At 34.7% G+C, this 23,240-nt stretch overlaps 1 protein-coding gene across 2 annotated transcripts in view; it reads left to right on the top strand.

Annotated features, from left to right (window-relative positions):
- The window catches only part of DPP10 (dipeptidyl peptidase like 10), a 689,331-nt gene that overhangs the window by 185,083 nt on the left and 481,008 nt on the right, over positions 1-23,240 (top strand). The window lies entirely within an intron of this gene.

The raw sequence follows: 23,240 nt of genomic DNA, 5'->3' as shown, positions 1-23,240 counted from the left end.
TTGGATATAACAAATAAAAGCATGAGCTGGATTAGTTTTTGCCTTGCTGCCAACTTCTGACCATATTGTTCCCACCTGCTCGATAATAATTTTAAAAGAGCCAGGAGGAAGCGATGGGTGACAAGGAGAAACTGAAGATGAAAAAATTGGGGGGTGGGTATTTGGGAACAATGTGTAATAGCTCACAGTTGTGGGAAGGGAAGTCAGAGCACTGGAGTGTTCTTCCTTTTGCTCTTAGCCCCAGGGCTCCTGAAGCAGCGTTCTCAGTACTGACTGCAGCGGACGTGCCATATTCAGACAACTCCATATCATTTCTCAGTTTATCACCATATCTGAGAAATGTTCCAGAGGAGAAACTAGAACACAGAGGGACATGAGGTGGGATACTATTCCAGGATAATGGGTGATACTTTTCCAGAGTGGATGAACTGTGTGCTTAGATTAGAGAATCACCCTGAATATTGAATGGCATAAATAACAACCCAGTTACATGAATCTGGAAATTTTGTTCTGCTTGAGCTGGTTCAAGCTGAGTCTCTGCCACTTGCAAACTTGCCAAATTAGTTTTCCTAAGAATCTTCCCAAATTTTTACTCCACCAGTTTTACGTGAGCATGCATATTTTGTCAAACCCTTGCCAATTCACATATAGTGAAAAGCATGTTTAATATTTTGATTTATAATTTTCACTTGGAATGTAATAATGATTTTGAACTTACTACAATAGGTTATTTTTCGAATTGTTCCCGCGTTTGCGTATTGTGTTAACTAGAAACACTTGAGGGTAATTTCCCAGCGATGAGGGGCTGCCTTGCAGAAGGACTGCTTTGACTATTTTATTACATTTACCCCCCTCCTCCCCAAAAATACATAGAGAATAAGAAACAGGATCAAAGATGGAATATATGTCTAACCATTAGGCTACTAGAATTAGAATTTTGCATCTTTCTGTCTACATACATTTATTATGTAAAGTATAATACTCACTTTTCTTTTTGGTAAACAAAAATGCCAACGACAAACTGATGAACGCAAATGATAGTCTCAGGCTAATTTGCCACCTGGGAACAATTAAGGGCTGACCATACAGGTGGGGTTGAACATTAGAATTTATTACATTTAATTTTTTTATTGTTCTTTGTAATAATTAGTGGTTACACAATTTATACATCTTACATTCATTACTCAGAATCCCCTAGGAAATTAATCGTATTAGACAAACTTTATAAAGGAGGCAAGAGTAATTGAAATGCTGTTAATTAAATGGATTACGTGAACAAGATAAGCAGGCTCAATGTTTCCTCTGTCCTGTAAATGTACAGAATGACTCAGGACAGATTCATTTTTCAAAATTTTTTCACCAATCAATAAATATTTATTGATTGTTCAATTCTTTAAAAAAAATGTGTGAGAATACTAAAATACGAAGGACATGGTGCTTGCCCTTAAAGAGTTTCAAATTCAGCTGTAGAGTCAGTTTAGATGTATATGCATTCTTTTTATTATCAAAGATTTCAAAGAAATGAAGAGGTAAGAGAAGAGTGTAGATCTGGATCCCGTTTGTGCTCATATCCATTGCATGGCTTTGCCCTCTCACCTCTGTGTTAAGAGGGGCCTGCCCTTCAAACTGTGGTTTTCTGCACCCACTCACTCCCCTTCTGTGTCAGATGATTTCAGAATAAATTTGGACAATAGGAGGAGAAGTGAGAAGGGGCAGGAGAATCCCCAGGGGATCTCTCCCTGTCTTTTCATACTTTCAGTCTTCAGATATCATGTTGACAAGTTGCCTTATTTGCTTCATCAGCTTTTTTTGTTCTTTGCTTAAACAGTTTAAAATAAATAACAGGCATCATGATTTTTACCCACAAATTCCTCAGCATGCAGCTGGAAAAAAATAAAGATATTGCCCTCATAACCAAAAAGGCATCATCACATCTAGTCAAAATTAGCAGTGATTTCTCAATATCATTTTCTAAAATCCCTAATCATCCTAAAAATGTCTTTACAATTGAATTGTTTGAGGCAGGCTCCAGTGAGTTTCCCCACATTTTAGTATGTCTCATGCAATGTTCAGGACATACTTATACTAAAATGTCATTGGCTCTTTATCTGATATTCAAATTTACCTGAGGGTTTTATAGTTTTTCTTGATAAATATGGCAATCATACCAACATTTCACTTGGCTATTATGTTTTTATAAGTATCAAATATTTGATAAGCCCTGTTTTAGTTGCTAGTAGTAAATGGTATATGATGAGATAGGAGCGGTCTTCTGGAGCTTAGATTATAATTAATGGTGGTTAACAGGCAAAAAAGAATTAAATGAAGATGAGGATAAATACCTTGAAGAAGGAAAAAAGGAAAAGTGGCACAATGTGACCAGGGCACACTGTTCACAAAATGGTCAGGGATGACTTTTTGGGAACTGCCATTGACGTGACAGCTAAATTATGGAAAAAATCTGCACATGGACAAATATCAAGACAGTTTCTTTTAAGAAAAGAAATTTAAAGTCTTTTATGCCATGGGATGGAATGTGGATTTTATTCTAAGTGTAATGGAAAGCCTTGGAGGCTTTAATGTAGGAGAGTGACAATAAATGTTTTCCTAATTAAGGAGATCAGTCTGGCTGCAGACCGTTTACTGAGGGCAAGGATAGAGATCTTGGGCTGGTAAGCAGCAGGTGTCCACTGGATCAGGTAAGAGATGGAGGTGGCTTGAACTAAAGTTGTAGCAAAAAAAGATGGTGAGAAGTGGATAGTTTCAGAAAACTGCTCGGACAAATATTTCCTGGCCCTCCAGGACAATTCAACTAGCTCTGCTTATTTCTTTCTTTATACTTACAATAGCATCATGAAGGAACATTTATCACAGCATTTAAAATGCTGTACTGAAATTTCCCAGTTGTGTTGTTTTCTCTCTTACCAAACTGTAAGGTCCTTGAGGGCAGAAATGTCTGATCCAGATATATACCAGGTATCTTTCATAACATCTTATTTATATTTGGTACTCAGTGTTTTGTGGAATCAAGTTAATTTAATGGGCAGTCACTTGACATTCCACAGGTGCTGTTCAATGGAAATAAACTCCTACGATTCTGTTAATTACAAGATTTGCAACATTAGGAAAAAAATTTAATATATGATAAATAGTTATATCTATTGTAGAAACTTTAAAGCCTATTTCTTTTTTAACTTTTGAAGACTTAGCCTGGAAAAATATGTTTGAGCTACCTGGGATCGCTGCCAAAGGAATCAAGCACACATGTTTTCAGTCTCTTGAGAAAAACCAGATGTAGCTTCCTAAATTTCCAATTACCAAATCACACAACTGATACCTGAGCACATCTTTTCTCCTTTGCTCCTTTAGCAATCAAAGATGCTCCCAGTTATCTTGAAGAATATATTCTGTGATAACTTGACACCTATCAATGTAATGAAATCAATTTTGAAAATGTTATCTGAACAAACAAAATGTAAATAGCTACAACATTCCCCCTGCCTGAAATTACCATAATCACCCTCTAATAGACACACACACACACACACAAACATACACACACACACTCATTCTATTGCATTTTCAACTACATAGGGACTCCTCTCAGTTTATGGCAAGTAACACATACCTTCTTGGATCTTTAATAAGTTATGACTAATTGACTTTTTGTGTAATAGCTTGTTTAATTTTTGTTTGCCCCTCAAACTCTAAGTTCCATGGGGATAGGACTTATTTTTGTTTTCTTAATTTCTCTGTCCAGTTTGCCACACAGGTACCAGACTCTTGGAACTTAACAAAATGTTCATGAACAAGTAACTGATACAATGAACAAATAGTAAACATACTGAATCTTATATTATGAAGCCAAAGGGGATTGTCACACGAACAGTGTTGAGGAGGATGGAGGGTAAGAAGACCCCTAGTTAGAGTACTGCCCGTGAATCATAATACCCACTAGAAACAAAATTCCACCCAGATTCTAGGGGAGCCTAGCATAAAGCATAAAGACTTTGGGGAACTCTTGGGAACACTATTCACAAATAAAGTTGTGTTCAGTATATAAATATTTAATGTAGAGCTTCTACATGAACCTTTTATTTGACAAACATCAAATTTATAAAATTACCCAAGACAACTTTTCTGTAATTGACTGGTCTTTCTTGATTTAGCGTAACCCTCCCTTGTAAAATATTTCCTCAACTCTTTCCTAAAACTGAGTTCTCATCACATCAGAAATAATCGATACCTATTCTCTGTGGGTAGGATCTTGAGGGCAATAGGGAGAACTTGGGCATTTCTTTGTTAATGATGCATAAAATACTTCTCTTTATAGCTAGATTCTTATTTTAACCAAACTTCTCATTTTGTGATTTTTTTTTTTTTTTTTTTTTTGTCTCTCTAGCTCTTATGACAGTGGCTAACAGATTTTGGATACTTAAGTACTATTTGTTATAAAAGTTGAAACTAGGAAAAAAGCAGCAGTTAAAGGTTTGTATTTATGTCCCCAAACGTGCTTGTTGAATACAAACACCAGGCTGAAACATACTCAGCCAGGGAAATAAAGCTAAACTGGCATAATTGCCACAGAGGTTATTTTTACTCAGTAATTATATGTTAACCAACTGGTATTTTCTGCCAAAGGGGAGAAGACATTTATGTTTGTTGATGATAAGTTTCCTGTGTTTTGCTCTTTCTACAGCTGCATCTTCATGGCACAAGAAGTTTTCTATAAGTCTCTCTACAATAGAAATTAACTATCAGATAATCTAGCTCTTTTTCTCATTGCTCTTTGTCTTTATGTACTGCTTGATGTAAATAGTGATACTGACCATTTCTTAAACAGTCTTTTTACTGTCTTTCCCTCAACCCATTGTTTCCCTGAACACTCAAATTTAATGGTGAGAGAGAAATGAAGTTTGTAAGAAAAAGAAAAGTATCCACTTGATAGTTATATTTAATCAGACAATATTAAATATAGCTCACAGGCTAACATTCTATACTATGTAGAGGGAGTATAGACATATATTACATAGCATGTCAGAAATATCTAGATCAGTCAATATTGGGATCTAAGCATCTCACTTAGTGATGACATTTAAACCAAGATAGAGCAAATCACTTGTCTGCAATCCATTACTAAGTCCCAGGATTCTTGACTTTATCACATACTTTTGCTGCTATCTTCACAATCAGTATCCTCTCATGTCAATTATCTTTTCCTTCATAAATAACCTACATGTAAAAGTAATTGTCCTGTCTTTCTAATCATTATTGCTTGAGATCCTGATGTTGGGGTCATGGGGACCAATAGATAAAAAAGATTATGTTAGAAGCTCAGGAGGACTGATTCATGTAGGTTTTATGAGCCACATGGTATTATCAGATACTTTTTGAAGTCAGTGCAGTTGAGTGGAAATCAACATTTACCTAACATGTGACTTGTCATCTTCATCATATTTTACTAACTCAGAGTCTTCTAGAGCATGGGTAGACAATGGGGGATAATGATTAACAAGAACATCTCCATGCTCATTTCTGATTTTTTGTGATGCCAATTAATATGAAGTCTTGATTACCAGCCACAGATCATGTATTCAGTAAAGCACCCATGAAGAGTGATCACATTTTTAGATCCTTCTATCTTATGACAGCTAAAATAGTGTACACTCAGGTGCTATGAGAACACGTGGTGTAAATACTGGATTCTTGAAAGAAGGGATTTTGATGCAGTTTATGAAATGGCTAACAGCAAAAGTATTGTCAAACAAATTTAGGTTTGAGACTTGGATACTGATTTTAATGACTGTATAATCTCTAAACTACAGCTTCCAAATCTATACATCCGAATTACCAGTATCTAAACCATGAAGAGAAAATCTAATAATATGTGCAAAATGATTTTAGCACAAAATATAATCTAAATTATTGGTCCAGAATTCATTTTATTAAACTGAGACCAGAAAGAACACGTTTGAAAAAGGCTGCCTCTCTTTCTCCAAATGGGAGTAAAACACAGGGTGAGTTGTCTATATGGCTGGGTGGGTCGGTGGGTGCTATATGAGTATTGGTCTAAGAGACTGGGGTCCTGAGTTCTGCAAGTAAGCACTTGTGTGGCCCAGGGCAGGTTACCTACGCTTTATATTTTCTTATCTGTGTAACAGAGAGTTAGACCTAGTGGTCTCTAAGGTCCCTTCTAGATATAACTTTACATGGTTCTGTGAAAATGCATATTCTTTGCTCGCTGATAAAATAATTCTCCCTGCAGGTTATTTATTCTTGTGTTGTCAAATGGGAAATCAACTCAAGGACTCATGTTTTAATGTCATTTGGGATAATATTGTTTTCCTTTCCCTCAAACCTGGAATTACTATCAAGCTATAGAGTCAGTAAACATGCTGATTCTCTAGTCTTTGGTGACCTTTTGTTTTATAAGCTGTGCTGGGTTTTATTATCAATAACTGCTACTTTTAAGGAGAGGTGGTTATTTTGATTTCATGTAGACAGAAAGGTCAAAAAAGTGTCAGCCTTCAGGATATAAATTGTTTAGCTGAGTTTAGTGTTTTTCAGGTGGAATTTTATACTTTGCCTATAAAGCTATGTGCTCTCATTGAAAAGATATATATATATATAATTTCACTTATACCCTGGAAATATCATATATGCAGTTATTATTTTTCCGGGGTATAGGTAAAAAAAAAAAAAGCTAAGCGAAGTGAATTTAATCCTAGGAGATACTGTTTTCATGAGAATATGAAATTCAGGGCATCTATTATATAAGCAAACTAGTGCATATATGACTACATTTGATATAATTTTTTTTAAATTCAGTGGCCATGTTTTAAACTATAATTAACCTGAAATCTGCATATAAATACATTGTTTTTTAGAGTTTTTTTTTTTGTGTTTGAAATCATCATTAAATTAATTTTCAGAAAATGAAAGCTACTAATGAGTCTAATGCCTTCACAATAGTCTTATTATTTTTTGTCTTTTCCAGTATGAGAAACTGTCTCTGTAATTTAACATATTTATACTGAATTCCACTTTGTTAATTTTATCCTTTCTATATATTTTTAAAGTGGATATGAATCAGTAAGATTAAAACGAAGATATCTAGTGCTAATAAATGGAACAATTTACAAATAAATAGAACAATTTAGCAAGGTCTTCCAAATTGACATAGGATGATGTGCTGATGGTGTGCTAGAAACTGAAGTCATTTCATTTTTTAGTAGAACTATGCCACTCTGTGATAGAACTCTACCAAGGATCTTAAGCCCCTGAATCCCAGTTGCTGTTAGAAGTTCCATGTCAAGATAAGTTGGATCATGTGGAGGAGGGATAATATTGAGTCCGTTAAGGATCTGATCTGTTTTCTGTCCTTCTGGACCTTTGTGCTCCCCAAGGAAAAGGAGACAGCTTTGGAACTTTTACTTTCCCCACTGTATAGCTCATGAGAATCAGGACGCTTTGGTCTGGCTTGATTAAAGGACCTAATTAGAAGAGGCAGATCAACCTCCCAGACCTGATTTGTCCTGGTGGTTTCTAAAGGAAGTGAAATCTAAGCTGTTTTAGGAAGCATCTTGAGGGTGACGTATTAAGGTAATCAGGCCAGTGAAATAGCATGAGAGAATATGTTTCATTTAAGAACTTGAAAAAGTTTATAGTTAATGAAATATAGGCATGGAGTTTGTTATGTTACAGGGGTGGGGATTGGTGGGGTCAAGTGGGATGGGGTTGGAGAATTACGCAGATTGAATTATGCAGAGTCCCATCAAATGTATAAAAAAATTTGGGATTCATTCTAAAAGCCATAAGGAGACAACAGAATGCTTTAAATGGAAAGTGACATGATCAGATTTCATTTCCATTTTAAAAGTGATGTTTCAGTATCCCTGCTTGATTATGTAAACCTGAAACAATCTGCTTGGTTATATAACCTTGAAACAATTTTGACAGGACTAAGAATTTCTACTTAATGTTTTAATAAGTTTATGAACAAATACATTAGCCATGCAGATTACTTTACTTTTATCTCATCCTCCTAGTGGCACAATGATGGATAATGTATTTTTCAATATTTTACATTATTCCAAAAGGAGATGTTGTGCCATAGCCATAAAAATAAAAGGAAATTTTTATAACTGGGTTAAACATGTATCAATTAAAAAACATAGGTTTGGAAGTAGGCAGCCAAACATGATTATGACGACCTTATATAAGTGGTCTTACCGTGAACAAGTTGTAGTACTACATATTCCGTTGGTCAGAAAGGATGATTGATGTGTTCCTTGTTACTAGTGTGAGGGTTCCTGTTTAGGTTCTGCCGATCTCTGGCCCAGAATACCTGTGTTTTTAGACAAAACTCTTCTATTAATCAAATTATTGGTATGTATCCTCTGAACTAGGGTCTTCAGGATTGGTATCTGTACTGTTTGACATTGTGTTTCTAGGATTTGTGAAGACTATTGTCTTAAGCATGTCCCTGCAAGTTGATTTGCATTCTTCATCAGTAGTCCTTCCTTAGGTCCACAGTATTTATCCCTTCAGCAAGTTGCTTGATTCTTCCTATGAAGAACTTACATGGAGGAAAGGTTCATGACCATTTACTAATTTGATAATGTGATGAAATTTTGTGTGCTCTGTCACACAAATATTTGCATCTAATTTAAAACCCATCCATGAACTTGATCTTAAGAGTTCTGGCTTTAGAGATGCTTTTGTATATATTTCCAAAGTTGTTTTTTGTTTTTGTTTTTTTTATTCTTACTTGTTCTTTTTCCCTTAGTTATATTAAACTGTTTATTCATCGTTAGGATAGCAGTATTTAAGAAACTGGAATATCTCTTTCCAAATAAATATGTGATAAGATTTATTGCAACTTACATGATTTATTAAACTGAGTCACCTCTGAAGCAAATGCATTCATTATTAAGTCGTTAAAAAATTCATGACATGTCCTTAACAAAGTGAGAATGCCTTACAGAAACTCATTCATTTGATAAATATGTGTTTAACAAAATTGCTTGAAATGAATCTCTTTTATGGTTTCTTGTAATTATTGTTCTTATTTAAGATTTAGATATATATAGCATAAATAACAGAATGTGTCATAGTTTGTTTTTGAATGCAAATAGTCACAGTCTTTTCTTTGTATGGATGTAATAAAATGTTTTGTTGCATCCATAAAACTGCTCAATAGACAGTGGTGTCCTAGAACATATTATCTGCATTGTACATAGCTGCATTTCTATTTTGAGATTTAAAGGGAATTATGCAATGGAAACCTTCTATGATTTCTTATCGTGCATTTTTGGACTCTGGGCTCAAGCATTTGCAGAATGAAGATCTTAAATTTTGACTTTTCTGAGAAAATTTTGACATAAAAAAAGCTATTAAAAAAGAATTCTGTTTCCTATATCACCAGAAATATAAAAGTTTCTCTCCTTATGTCATATTTTGGATACGCCAAATCAAAACGACAGCCTTCCTCAACAATCTGCACTCTATGAGTGTTGTCACGTGGAGAGCACAACTCTTTAAAAACTTCAGTTTTTCATTCCTTTAACTCTTATCCATTTATCACTTTGTGTTGTTGCTTAAGCATCACGTGCCTTGACTAAAAAGGGAGTATCTGTGACCTCTTTTGTTGCCACTGCTACCAATACTTGTTTCATTATTACCATTACTACTACCACTAGTAGTAGTACTACTACTACCACTGTACTATTACTACTAATACTAATGCTACTTCTGTTGCTACTATTGCTTCTATCATTACAACTACTACTGCCACCACTGCTTCTACTACCTCTACTACTGCTACCACCACCACTCTACCACTACCACTACCACTACCATTACCACTGCTACGACGTTATCACTACCACCAGCACCATTGCTGCTACCACTACCTCTACTTCTACTTCTACTGCTACTACTATTGCTCCTACTTCAATTAATGCCACTACTGATACTAACTCTGCTGCTGCTGCTGCTTTTCTGCTACTATACCCCTCTACTACTACTGCTGCTGCGCTGCTACTACTACCACTATTTCTTCTTGTACCACTACTACTTCCACACGACTACTAATCCTCTTACTATTTCTACTACTACTTCTATTACTACTACCACCACCACCACTATTACCACTATTACGAGGACTGCAGCTACCGTTACTACTACCACTGCTGCTGGTTCTGCTGTAATGCCCACTACTACTATCATTACTACCCCCCCCCACTGCCACTGCCACTATCACGACTACTGCTACTGCCGTCGTCTCTAATACTAGCTGCAATTTATTGAGTTCTCACACTGTGACTGATGTAAGGAAAGCACTTTATTTTCATTATGTTACATAGGAAGTAATTGAGATCTAGTGACTATAAGCAACATGTACAAAGGCAAAAACAAAATGTATTGGGAGGATAATTATTTTTTTGCTAATCCATATATAGCCAAGAACACACAAGCATAATAGTAAATGTTACTATCCAAACTCTTATTAATTGAGTACTTATAATGTGATAGGAACACATTTTTTTTAATTATGATTTACCTACACATTTGAATAATCTTAATGTTAGTTTCTGGTTTTACAGCTACACTGTTTGTGTCCCAAAGTAACTTTGAAATGTTAATGGCCATGGAAAATTTTTAGCCCAAGTTATTAAAGAATTTACTTAATTTTTGCTTTAGCAACAACCCACACACTACTTGCTGCCATTCTATGCATTTCTTTAACTTTTAATTCAGATGTTTATAATATATTAGCTTACATATTTAAGGTTCTGCTAAAGTATAGTCTTATTTTTGAGTGAAAATGTAACTTGAAAACAAAACAAAAAAAATATATTACAACTCCATCCAAATCCTTGGTTAAAATGCTCAGAGGATTCTCTTGATTGGCGGAATTTACCAGATCAATTGTGAATGGAAAAAAGGGATCCATAGCACATGAATCCTTTTCAAATTATTTTTTCAAAGAAACTAAAAAAAAAAAAAAAAAAAAAAATACTCCATTTAAAATTAATTTATAATGGACTTCTAGTTATCGCAGTGTGAAGAGGTTGGAAAATTATCTCCAAAAAAGGAGGTATACAACTGGAAAAAATTCAGTAAGCTCTTAGAAATGAGAGTCGTAGATGGACTGAGGTGCACTTTCATACACTACTGTCTGGCTAGGAACCCATGTTCCCAGAGAGCAAGAGGGCTCTGAGAAATATAAAAGCTGAGGAAGGCTTGAGAACTAGCTGCACCTCTAAATGTGTTCCCCAAACCACACAAATAGATTGGAATAGTGTGAACACCTGGTGAGAACAGGTGTTTGAGAACACCCTCTGTTCAGGTAATTGACTGGCCACCATACTATAAAGATGAAGAAATCCCTAGAAAACCATGCAAATAATGAGAAAATTTTGAATATAAAATATAATGAGAATAGTACTAAAAATGAGTCAAATACTAGTGACTGCACACCTTGGGGGAGAAAGATTCTATGGTTAAGTTGAAGGGAGTTAATTTAAAAACAAACAAATAACAGATATATAAAACACATTCGAGAATTTGGACGACTTTGGTTCTAAAATACTCAGTTTGCAAACAAAAAATATAAGATACTAGTTACTCTAGTTATTAGAGTATTGAGTCAATTGAAATTGACTGTTATTAGGTCCACTATTGGATTTAACAGGGAAAAAATCAAAGCAGTTCTTATAAATATTTTTTTTATAAACTACAAGTGTTGGAGAGGATGTGGAGAAATAGGAATACTTATTCACTACTGGTGGGAATGTAGAATGGTGCAGCCTCTTTGGAAGGCAGTTTGGAGCTTCCTCTGGAAGCTAAGTATAGAATTTCATATGATCTGGAAATCCTGCTGCTAGGTATATACTCAGAAGAACTGAAAGCAGGGATGCAAACAGATATTGGCACACCAGTGTTCATAGTGGCAGTATTCACAATTGCCAAATGATGGAATCAATGAAACGTCCATCAACTGATGAATGGAGAAAGAAATGCAGTATATCCATATGATGGAATATTATTCAGCAGTAAGAAGGACTGAAGCCCTGAAGCATGTGACAACATGGATCAATCTTTGAGGACATTATATTGAGTAAAATAAGTCAGATGAAAAAGGACAAATACTATATGATCTCACTAATATGAGCTAATTAGAATAAGTAAATCCATAGGGTGATTATCTAGAATAGAAGTTACCAGGAAATAGAATGTAGGTAGAGAATGGGGAGCAGATACTTAATGTGTGCAGAATTTTTAACTAGGTTGACTTTAAATATTTGGAAATGGATAGAGGTGATGGTAGCATAATATGGTGAGTATAATTAACAGCACTGAACTATGTGTGTGATTGTAGTTGATAGGAGAAGTTTAGGGTAGAAATGTAATTAGCAGGAAAGCTAGAGGATAAAACAGAGGACTGTATAACGAAGTAAATCCTATGGTGCACTATGATTAATAGTATAAAAATTAAAATGTTCTTTCAGGAACTAGAGCAAATATAGTCGCTATTACAAGGAGTTAATATTTGGGAAAGGAGTTAATTTGGGGAAAATGCACCTACTGCAAACTGTGGACTGTAGTTAATCATGTTTCAATATCCTTTCATCAACAGTAGCAAATGTACCACACCAGTGCTAAGGGTCAATAATGGATAGGGGTGGGGTATGGGATTTCTTTTTTTTTTTTTTTGAGTAATAAAAATGTTCTAAAATTGTGGTGAGGAATGTACAACTAGGTGATGATATTGTGAACCTTAGATTGTACACTCTGGATGGTTTGTATGATATGTATTTCTCAATAAAACTGCTGAGAAAATGGTAAACTAAAAATATATATTTAACAGCAAAAAATAGGTAGTAAATGATAAACACAGGAACAAAAAAGACATGAGATATATAGAAAACAAATGGCAAAATGGCAAACATAAATCCAGCTATATCAGTACTTGATGTGAATGATCTAAGTGTACTGATTAAAAAAAAGCAAAAGTTATCAGACTGGATAAAAAATCAAGATCTGACTTTGGACTGTCTACAAGAGATGAAACTCACTTTAGATTCAAAGATTAAAATGGTTTTAAGTAAGTTGATTTAAAAAGGATGGCTTAGAATAAGTAACCATAAGAGCGTTAAGTAACTATATTAAAAAAAGACAAAAAGAGGTTAAAAAACAAGAAATATTGCTAGTTGCAAAATGGGATCTTTTATTGGTAAAAAGTATCAACATTTAAGGAAAATATAGCAATCATAAATGCACCTAACACCAGAGTTCCTAAATAATGAAGAAAAACTGTCAGAATCGAAAGAAATGGATATTTCAACAACCATAATGGAAATATCAATATTTTCCTAATATTTGATAGAAAAATTTATAGAAAAAGAGACTAAATAAGTAAGACTATTAGAAACTTGAAAAATGTTATCGAATAACTGGATCAAACTGACATCTATAGTATACTCCCCCCAACATAGGCTGAATACACATTGTTTTGAGGCATACATAGAACATTTTCAAAGATAGACCATATACTAGTCCATAAAGTTAGTTTCTGGGTATTTAAAAGGATTGAAATCATATGAAGGATGTTCTCTGACCACAACAGAATTCAATTACAAGTCAACAATGAAAGAAATTTTGTAAAACCTTAAAAAATTGAAAATTAAATTATGTATTTCTAAATAACCCAATTGTCAGAGAAACTGTCATGAGGAATATTAGGAAAATCATTGCTATGAAAGAAAATGTAAACATAGTATATCACCCTTTTTGAAATGCTGCTAAAACACTGCTTAGAGGGAAATGTGTAACTTTAAATATTTGTATTAGAAAGGAAGGAAGAACTAGCAAGCAAGATTGTAAGTTTCTGCTTCAGTAAATTAGGAGAAAAACAAATCAAATCCAAAATGACTAGAAATAAATAAATAGAAAAGATGAACATAGAAATCAAAGAAAAAGAAAACAGAAAATCAAAAACCAAATGTTCTTGTTTTTATAAAGTTCAATAAAATTGAAAATAGTTTAATCAGACTTACCAATAAAAAGAGAGAAGGAAGCCTCCAAATTTGGGAATGAAAAGGGGACATCAACAGATACAAAATCAAGTAACATCCTATATTCACTGAACAAACAACAAAAATGTACAGTTGTTTAAATAGATGCACAAGCATTTGATAAAATCTAAACACCCATTTATGTTAAAGCTCTCAAGAGACTAGGATAGAAGGGAACATCTTCAAATTAGTAATGGGCATTTATGGAAGAGCAGCACTGAATATGAAAGGTGAAAAAATGAATAATTTCCACCTTAAGATTGGAAATAAGGCAAGGAAGGATATTCACTTTGACCATTTGTATTCTACTTGGGTCTGGAGTTTTAGCCAGTGCAGTAATCAAGAAGCAGCAATTAAATAATGGAGATTAGAAAGGAGGTAGTAAAAATGTCTTAATTTCAGATAACATGATTTTGCATATAGAAAATCCTAAGGAATCTACAAAACAACCAATAAGAACTACTAAAGGAGTTAAGTAAGGTTGCAGAATTTGAAATTAGTATACAAAAATCAATTGAGATTAATATACAGAACTTGCATTTGTATGTATTAGCAATATCTGGCAATCTCAAAGTAAATGAAGGAAACAATTCCATTCACAATATTATAAAAATAATAAAATATTTCGGACTAACATTTTTAAGAAGTACTGGTCTTGTAGACTGAAAATTGCAATTAATACTGAAAGAAATTAAAGAAGTTCTAAGTAAATGAAGAGACATATCATGTAATTGAATTAGAAGAGTCAATATTTTGTCAGATGGTGATTAACATTGATCTATAGATTCAATACAAACCTTAATAAAATCCCAGCAGACTTTGTTATGAAACTGACAAACTCATCCTAAAATTTGTATGAAAATATAAAGAACCTAAAATAGCCTTTCAATAATTTTGAAAAAGAAAAAAGTTGGAGGATTTACACTATCAGATTTAAAAATTTATTATAAAACTACAGTACTTAAGACAGTGAGGTATTGGCAGAAGGATAGATGTATAGATCAGTGGAACTAAATGGACAGTCTAGAAGTAAACCTCCACATTCGTGGTCAATTTAATTTTGACAAACGTGCCAAGATAATTCAATGGGGAAAGAAAAGTCTTTTCAACAAATGGTGCTGTCCTCGCTTTATAAAAATTAACTTGAAATGGATCATAGGTCTAAATATAAGAACTAAAATTGTAAAATTGTGGAAAAATACAGAAGGAAAACTTTGTGATCTTGGAACAGGCAAAGATTTCTTTAGACATAGCACCAGAAGCACAATCAGTTGGTCTTCATCAAATTAAAAAAAAAAAAAATTGTCATTCAAAGTATTTGCAAATCTTATATTCAATAAACTTTTATCCATAACACATAAAGAACTCTTAAAGATTTAGTAATTACAAGACAAAATATAACAGTTAAAAATGTATGATATTTCTGAATAGTCACTTCTCTAAAGATATATGAACAGCAATAAGTACATGAAAATATGTTCAACCTCATTAGTCATTAAGGGATTGCAAATTTTTATTCATGTTAGATTCCACTTACCACCTTTTGAAATGTTTATAATCAGCCAAACTGACAATACGAAGTGTTGGCCAGGATGTGGGGAGGTTGCAACCCTCATGTGTTGTTGGTGGGAGGAAAAGCGTGACAGTTTCTTAAAAGTTAAACATTCTCTTACCACATGACCTGGCAATTTCACTCCGAGGCATATTTCCAAGAAAAGATCAACAAATGCCCACACAAAGACATGTACAGGAATGTGCAAGTAGCCTTCCTCACAGTAGCCAAAAACAATATCTGTCAACTGGTGAATAGCTAAACAAACTGATACGTCATACAATTGAGTACTACTCATCAAAAAAAGAAACAACTATTAAAATATGCAACAATATGGATGGACTCAAACATAGTATGTTAAGTGAAAGAAGCCACATATAAATGGGCACAGTTATTGTAAGGCCTCATCTACATTAAATTTCCCATTGAAGGGAAAAGTATAGAGACAAAAATAGATCAGTGTTTGCCTGGAGCTGTGTGTGGGAACCACTGCAAATTGATGCAAGAAAATGTTTTGTTAGTGATGGAAGTGCTTTAAAATTGGATTGTGGTGATAGTTACACAACAGTATAGATTTACTGAAACTCATATCTGCATAATTAAAATTGGCCAGTTTTATGTTATATAGATTATAACTCAAAAAAGCTGTTAAAAATCTTTTTAAGATTCGTGCACTATGAATTTGTTATATCTTAACGTTTTTAGTAAATAATAATAATAATAAGCCTTAGCTATCACTTATTATAAAGAAGCAAGTTTTCTTATTTTGTCAATTTGTTTTAGTTGTGTGTCATTTTTCCATGGGAATAATATTACAGATTTGGCTAATTTCCAAAATAGCCCAACACATTTATTGCAGGTCATGATATAGCTAAGAAACAATAATTATGGTATCTACAAAAATAAAAATATTTTTCTCAATATCGTTTTAGGAAATTTTCAAAATTACTGACGCATGAAAGAAAAGTATAAGTAGCTCCATATCTACTATCAACTTTAAAAATTGTTAATATTTTGCCATACTTGCTTGTTTATATATGCACTCTTTTTCTGTACCATTTGAAATTAAGTTGTATACATCATGGCATATCACCTTTAAATACTTCTACATACATCTGTATTCAAAGTTCACACATTGCATTTGGTTCTTTTTCACTATTCCCTTTTAGTGAAGAACAGTTTTCTTTCTCACTTATTTCTTAACATGCAAATTTTTATTGTTTGCTTGTTTGGTTTGTTTGTTATCGTAATTTGTCCATTTGTCCTGGGGAATGCCTGATATTCTGGATTTAATTTTTTCTTATTTGTGTTGTTTGATTTGTGCCTACCCTAAAAACAAACAAACAAACAAACAGTTTTTTTGGAAGTCAGATTTAAGGACTTGATTAGTTTCGATCATTCTTGGTTTTGTCAAGAACAATTCAGAGGTTATTTTGGATACTTCATGTTGCTTCTCATAAACACACACATTTTGTCAGGTGGTTCAGTTATTAGTAATGCTAAATTTGATCATTTGATGAAGGTAGTGACCTCCAGATCTCCCATTTTAAAAGAACATTCTTGTTTGGCAATTAGCAAGTGCTAATTAAGTTCAGCAACATGATGTTCTCCAACAATCTGTCACCTAATGATGTTAGCATATATATATAGATCACATTTACTGAAGTTAACTTTTTAATTGGTATTTACAAAATGGAGATTGTTATAATTCTAGCATTCACTTTTTATTTATTACCTGACATTTTATAAAAATAAGCTGTTCCTTATAAGATGGCCATAAAATATAGATCCCCTTAAAAAAAAAAGTAGTAAATACTTGATTCTTTCCCTTTAATTGTGATTCTATTAAGCCCTTTATCTCTATCTTTATCTCCTCCTCTTCCTTTCTTTCTCTCTTCCTATCTGGACATTTGATGTTTTACTGAAAAAGTTCCATGCTCCTGAGGAACCAGCTCTTTCTCCACAATGCCCTGGTTCCTTGTAGTAGGGGATATTATGTAAAACAAACAAACCAACAAAAAACAAAACAAGATCTGGGCACTAGGTCAGCTCATTATTTCTTTGGTGTCCTGACTTCTAGGCCTTTTCAGTGAAAAAAAAGACAAAAAAGTTGGGTGGTGGTCTAGTTTGCTAATGCTGCCAGAATGCAAAACACCAGAAATGGATTGGCTTTTATAAAAGGGAGTTTATTTGGTTACACAGTTACAGTCTTAAGTCCATAAAGTGTCCAAAGTAATGCATCAACAATTGAGTACCCTCACTGGAGGATGGCCAATGGTGTCCGAAAAACCTGTTAGCTGGGAAGGCACGTGGCTGGCGTCTGTTCTGGAGTTCTGGTTTCAAAATGGCTTTCTCCCAGGACCTTCCTCTCTAGCTTCAGCTTCTCTTGAAAATGTCACTGTCAGTTGCTCTTGGGGCATTTGTCCTCTCTTAGCTTCTCTGGAGCAAAAGTCTGCTTTCAAAGGCTGTCTCCAAAATGTCTCTGTAAACTGCACTTCCTCTCTCAGCTCCTGTGCATTCTTCAAAGTGTCCCCCTGGCTGTAGCAAGCTTGCTCCTTCTGCCTGAGCTTATATAGTGCTCTAGTAAACTAATCAAGGCCCGCAATGAATGGGCAGGGACATACCTCCATGGTAATTATCTAATCAGAGTTATCACCCACAGTTGGGTGCTGTGCATCTCCATGGAAACAATCTAATCCAAACATTCCAATTTAATCAACACTAATATGTCTGCCCACACAAGATTGCATCAAAGATATTGGCATTTTGGGGGACATAATACATCCAAACCGGCACAGATGTATTTTCATGTGGCAACAGAGCACATTACCTTGACAGAATTTTAGTAGAGTCTTGGAAGGGAGAGAGCAAAATGAGAATATTTCTGAGCTTTTGGGATGTGTTTTAAAGAGGGTTTCTCATGAGTAGGCTTAATTAGGGATGGGCACAGACCAAAATATAGTGATAGTTCAGATTTGGTGAACACAGCAAAGTGAGTATTTTGCTGAGAGTTTGGGGGTTAAACTGACAGTTGATGCTATCTATTGAAGAGCTGAACAGCTTGATGTTCATTTAAATGAGATTTTCAAAAAGTTTTTGAAATGGAAAATTAAGTTATTTGCAATTCTTATCTTCTTGACCAAGTTTCCTGGAATGAAGTCTATGGAATACTCAAGTTATAAAAATGTGGACAGTAAGCTCCATGGAGGTGGATGATCTTGGTTGTCACCTCCCATGCTGGTTTTTTCTGCTCCCTATAATTTATCACTTTTGCTAATTTCTGCATTATCCACCCTTGGTTTAATTTTGGAAAGGAATAAATAAAAAAGAAGCAAAATACAGATGTAGCATTAATACCTGAGCTTACCTACTATGAGCCATTGGAGATAAAAAAAAGATTAAAACAAAACAAAACAAAACAAAAGCTTGTTTTCCCCAGATAAAAACTCATTTCAAGTGCCAAATTAGATTGGAAAAGACACTTAAATTCTGGCTGAAAGAGGCTGCTAGGGACTAGTGAGGGGTAGGGAAGAGAAGGAAGTTCTTGGCTGGGAAGTCTCTTTACATTAGTGACTGTTTATAGACAGCTGCTGTCTGCATTGATCAAATGACTACCTAAAAAAATTTTATTATTGCATAGGAAGAAATTAGGATGGGTAGTGTTATAATACTTACATAACTCTTCACCACCCGGTAATTAAAGTATAAATTCTAGATTCTTGGAGAATAGATCATCTTTATCCAATTTGACTAAAAAGGGCAGATTTTTTGTTTAAGAGAAACAAACAAACAAAAAATCACTCTGCAAAGACAGGTGTGTTCTTGTAGGTTCACTGAAATTTTAATTTGTTCTGAACTCTTCACATTGAGTTTTGAATAACATTTCCATCTGAATTACTTTCAGTATTATTGGTTCAGGGTTGGAATACAGTGGCATATATAATGATCTTTGTTTCCTTTTTATTGACTCTGGGTTTTCCTTAGCACAGGATTGAATCATTTCTGATTTATTCAAAGGGGTGTAAGCAAGCACCTGGAATTATTCACCCTTGTCTACTTAATGGATTTAGAATCCCCCCCTTTGCATTTTTTGCATTATTTGAGAGAGACAAGAATTTTAACTCTTATTGGGAAGAAACATGAATTTTCTAACTCTGAGTGATGAACACTTACTCCTTGTGTTCCAACCCAGCTCTTGAAGGGCTTGGGTCGGTCCAGCCCTAAGACCAAAGAACACTCCAGGCAGGGAGTCAGACGTGGGTTTATTAGGACTTATGAACAGAAGAAGATTTTAGTGGCAGCCGGCTGGAAAAACTAAGCCAGCACTCTGCAAGGGCAGGGAATGCAAAGGGCAGTTTGTAAGGGTTTAGGAGAATGTCACTACATAGGCATGAGAATATAGTTTCAGCAGAGTCTCGTGACACAGGGATCTGCAGGTTTGTTATCTTTACGATACAATCTGTACATAATTTCTTCTTTGAGGAGGTCTGATGACCTTCAACTTCTGTCCTAGTCATGAAGGCTGCTACATGCTGTGGGCCTTCATTCTCCATTAGGGAGGGGGAGCCCAAGCCCTGGGTCCCCATACCTTGTAAATAAAATAGACGGAAGCCTCCACTGTAATATTAGAGGGATTCAGTGGAGGTTCCCTATTCTATCAGGCACAATGGAGTATGAATAATTACTTATTTCTTTAAGTTAATACTCTAAGTAATTCCTCTTGAAACTCTTATACCATCAAGTATTCTGCCATATGTCATTTTCCTTTTCTGGAAAGTTTCACTGTGTGTTCCATGCCACATCCTATTATCTGATTTCCCCAAATATGGACCCCCCAGCATTGTGACATGGAGCCCTCTCATCCTGAACACAGCTGATTGAACCAGAGACGGGATCTGGTGTCAAGGCCCTTTTCTGTAGGATGGCCAGTTTACAAAGTCGCCTGCCATGAAAGCTTGGCTCCACAAGGTTTCTCATTACTGAACGGTGATTGGCCAGCCTTTTAGAAACTCTCTCTTAGGGTGTTTGAAAGAAAAATATATAGAAAACAGATGCAGATAACAGAAGAAAGTTAGTAAACAGAGACCATCAGTCAGTAAAATCCATGAAATGGAGTGAAGTATAGTGTTGTAAAAGCAGAATAGGTTGGCAGAGCCTCTGTGATGAGGGAACGTTAGACTATGTTATCGCTGTGTAGTGGGGTTAGTATAAATCAGATTTCTTTCTTTATATTTTCTCTATGTTTCAAATAGTCTAGAATAAGGAAATATTACTTCTGTGAACAGAACAATTTATTTAAATAACATTAATGTAACTGAAATTAAAAAAAAAAAAAAAACAACCTTCATTTAACTAGATTTTCCTTTGTAATTGTCAGGCTGCAAAAGCCACCACTGCGTCTATTGCTTTATGAATGAATTGTTGACTGAGCATGCAAAAAAGACAGTTTCCCAGATTTCCTATGTAGGCAAATGTGAAAAGCCCAATTTCTGAGTTAAAGCCTGACATAAGTTTCCGTCTAGTGTCTGAGCTCAGGGGCAGTTGTGTAACTAAGAAGTTAGGATTTAAGGGATGATTATTATTACTGAATCATTATATGGATATTCCTTTTTCAGTTTCTGATATATTAGTGTAGACAGAGGAAATACCTGAAATCTCTGAACTGTAATCCAGCTGCCTGATAATGATTGTATAGCCTTAATCTTGTTAATCTTGTGCCCTTGTGACTCTAAAAACCTTGTGACTGACCCTCACTTGTACCCATTTTATCCAGTTTTTTGACTTATCACCAAAGACAGCCCCTAATGTTTATTAATGAAGGGACTTGGTTAGCTCACAATTAACCCACACCAATTCCAAAGTTATCTTGTTAACCAAAACTGGATCTAACCAAAATTGGCCCACCTGACATGTGTGGTAGCTTAAATTGTAACCTATAAATGACCTTTACTTCATTATAATATTAAAAAATCACGCCCATCATCATATTAAGGCTGCCATTTCTTAGATACATTCTGTGACTAAGCATGTAATACATTAGCATATACTCAATAATTAGATCACGTCTAATTACATCATCTAGAAACATTGTACTCATTATCCTAAAACTTGCCCATCTGTTAATACTATAAAGCTATCAGAATTACTACAGTTCAGAGAGACAGATTTTTAGACCAAAAGCCATGTGATTTCCTGCTTCATGCTTAGCAATAAACTCTTTCTCTCTTTGAAACCCCGGGGTCTCAGAAATTGGTCATTTGAGCACATCAGGAAAAGAACCCACCACTTTTGGTAGGTATCAGTTGTGGATGATGGGGAGTTTCAGCATCTTGATCTCCAAGTTTTATTTTCCAGTTTCCTTTGTTTCAGTCCTTTGATCTTTGTCTAAAGAAGATAATGCTACATCCCTTAGTGATTTTTTTTTTCTCACTTTGCTTTCTCAACTCTCTGTCATAACTGATGTCTTTGGCATTCTGAGTAGAGCCTAAGGGATTTGTTATGTGCTTCTGACCCACTGATCCAAAGTGTTAATGATTCACATTTTACTCCCAGAAAGAGCCATAAGTTTCTTTCTTCCATTGGTGTACAACTGGTTTAAGTCAGGTTTATCAAGATGCTACATTAATAATTAATGAAAACATGTAATCACTACACCCAAAATTGTACCTACGTAGGATCTGATTTCAGAATCATTTCAAGACTAAAAGGACTTCAGAAATAATTTAGTCTAATCCTACTATTGTAGCAGTGAAGAAATGTAATCCATGGCAGATTAGGTGAATTGCTAAAAACTGTACTCAACATACGTAAGAGGTCAGGTTCTAGATGTAGATCTGCTGATTTCTAGCCAGATACCAGTTGTATGTTATCACAGGCACTGTCTAACTCATCTTGTGTCCCAACACCTCATATAGCTCCTGACATGTAGTAGGAGATCAAAGAATGTCATTTAAATGAATACTAAATACATGCTATAAGATATATCAGAGAAGTATGTAATTGATCTTTGGAAAAGCTTATATTTTCACATTGTACATTGTAGGTATGGCAATTTTAACGTCAAATAGCATTCATTAATATATGTGAAGTTGTGCCTGGCATTCTGTCAGGATCTGTCCAAAGAAAATAATATAAAATTAGCCTTATGTTTCTAAATATTCCCTACCTCACCCAAAGCCCCCAAAATGTCTCAAGTAAAACTGCTGAGCTTTTGGCAAAGAATGCATCAAAAGCCAAACTGCAGAGCCACTATTTCCAAAATCAACATTCAAGACGTAATACTGCCTTCAGAAAGAGGCTTGGAAGGATGACACTGCTACTGAGCTAAAATATCTAGATTGCCACTAATAAGCCATACTCATTAAGGTAATTGCTGCTGCCAGGATCAACTTTGAGCCTTCCTTTGCATCAGAAGTCTTCATGGTTAACTCAGATCTCAGTCTTCCTGGGGTCCTTTCCTATTCCTAACTTCTGACTTGTGCCTCTGATCTGGGGCCCTGTTGTTGGTCTATTCTTATTGGCCTGCTAATTTTGTAAGAAAGTTGTTTCATTTTGCCTAAATTTCTGCTCTTTCCTTCCTAACTTTCCCTGACCTTTCTTTCTATTAT

Source organism: Choloepus didactylus, chromosome 9 (assembly GCF_015220235.1).
Source record: "Choloepus didactylus isolate mChoDid1 chromosome 9, mChoDid1.pri, whole genome shotgun sequence".
Classification (NCBI taxonomy): domain Eukaryota; kingdom Metazoa; phylum Chordata; class Mammalia; order Pilosa; family Megalonychidae; genus Choloepus; species Choloepus didactylus.
Note: the sequence above shows the minus strand (reverse complement) of the source record. Positions and strands in the feature narration are given on the sequence as shown.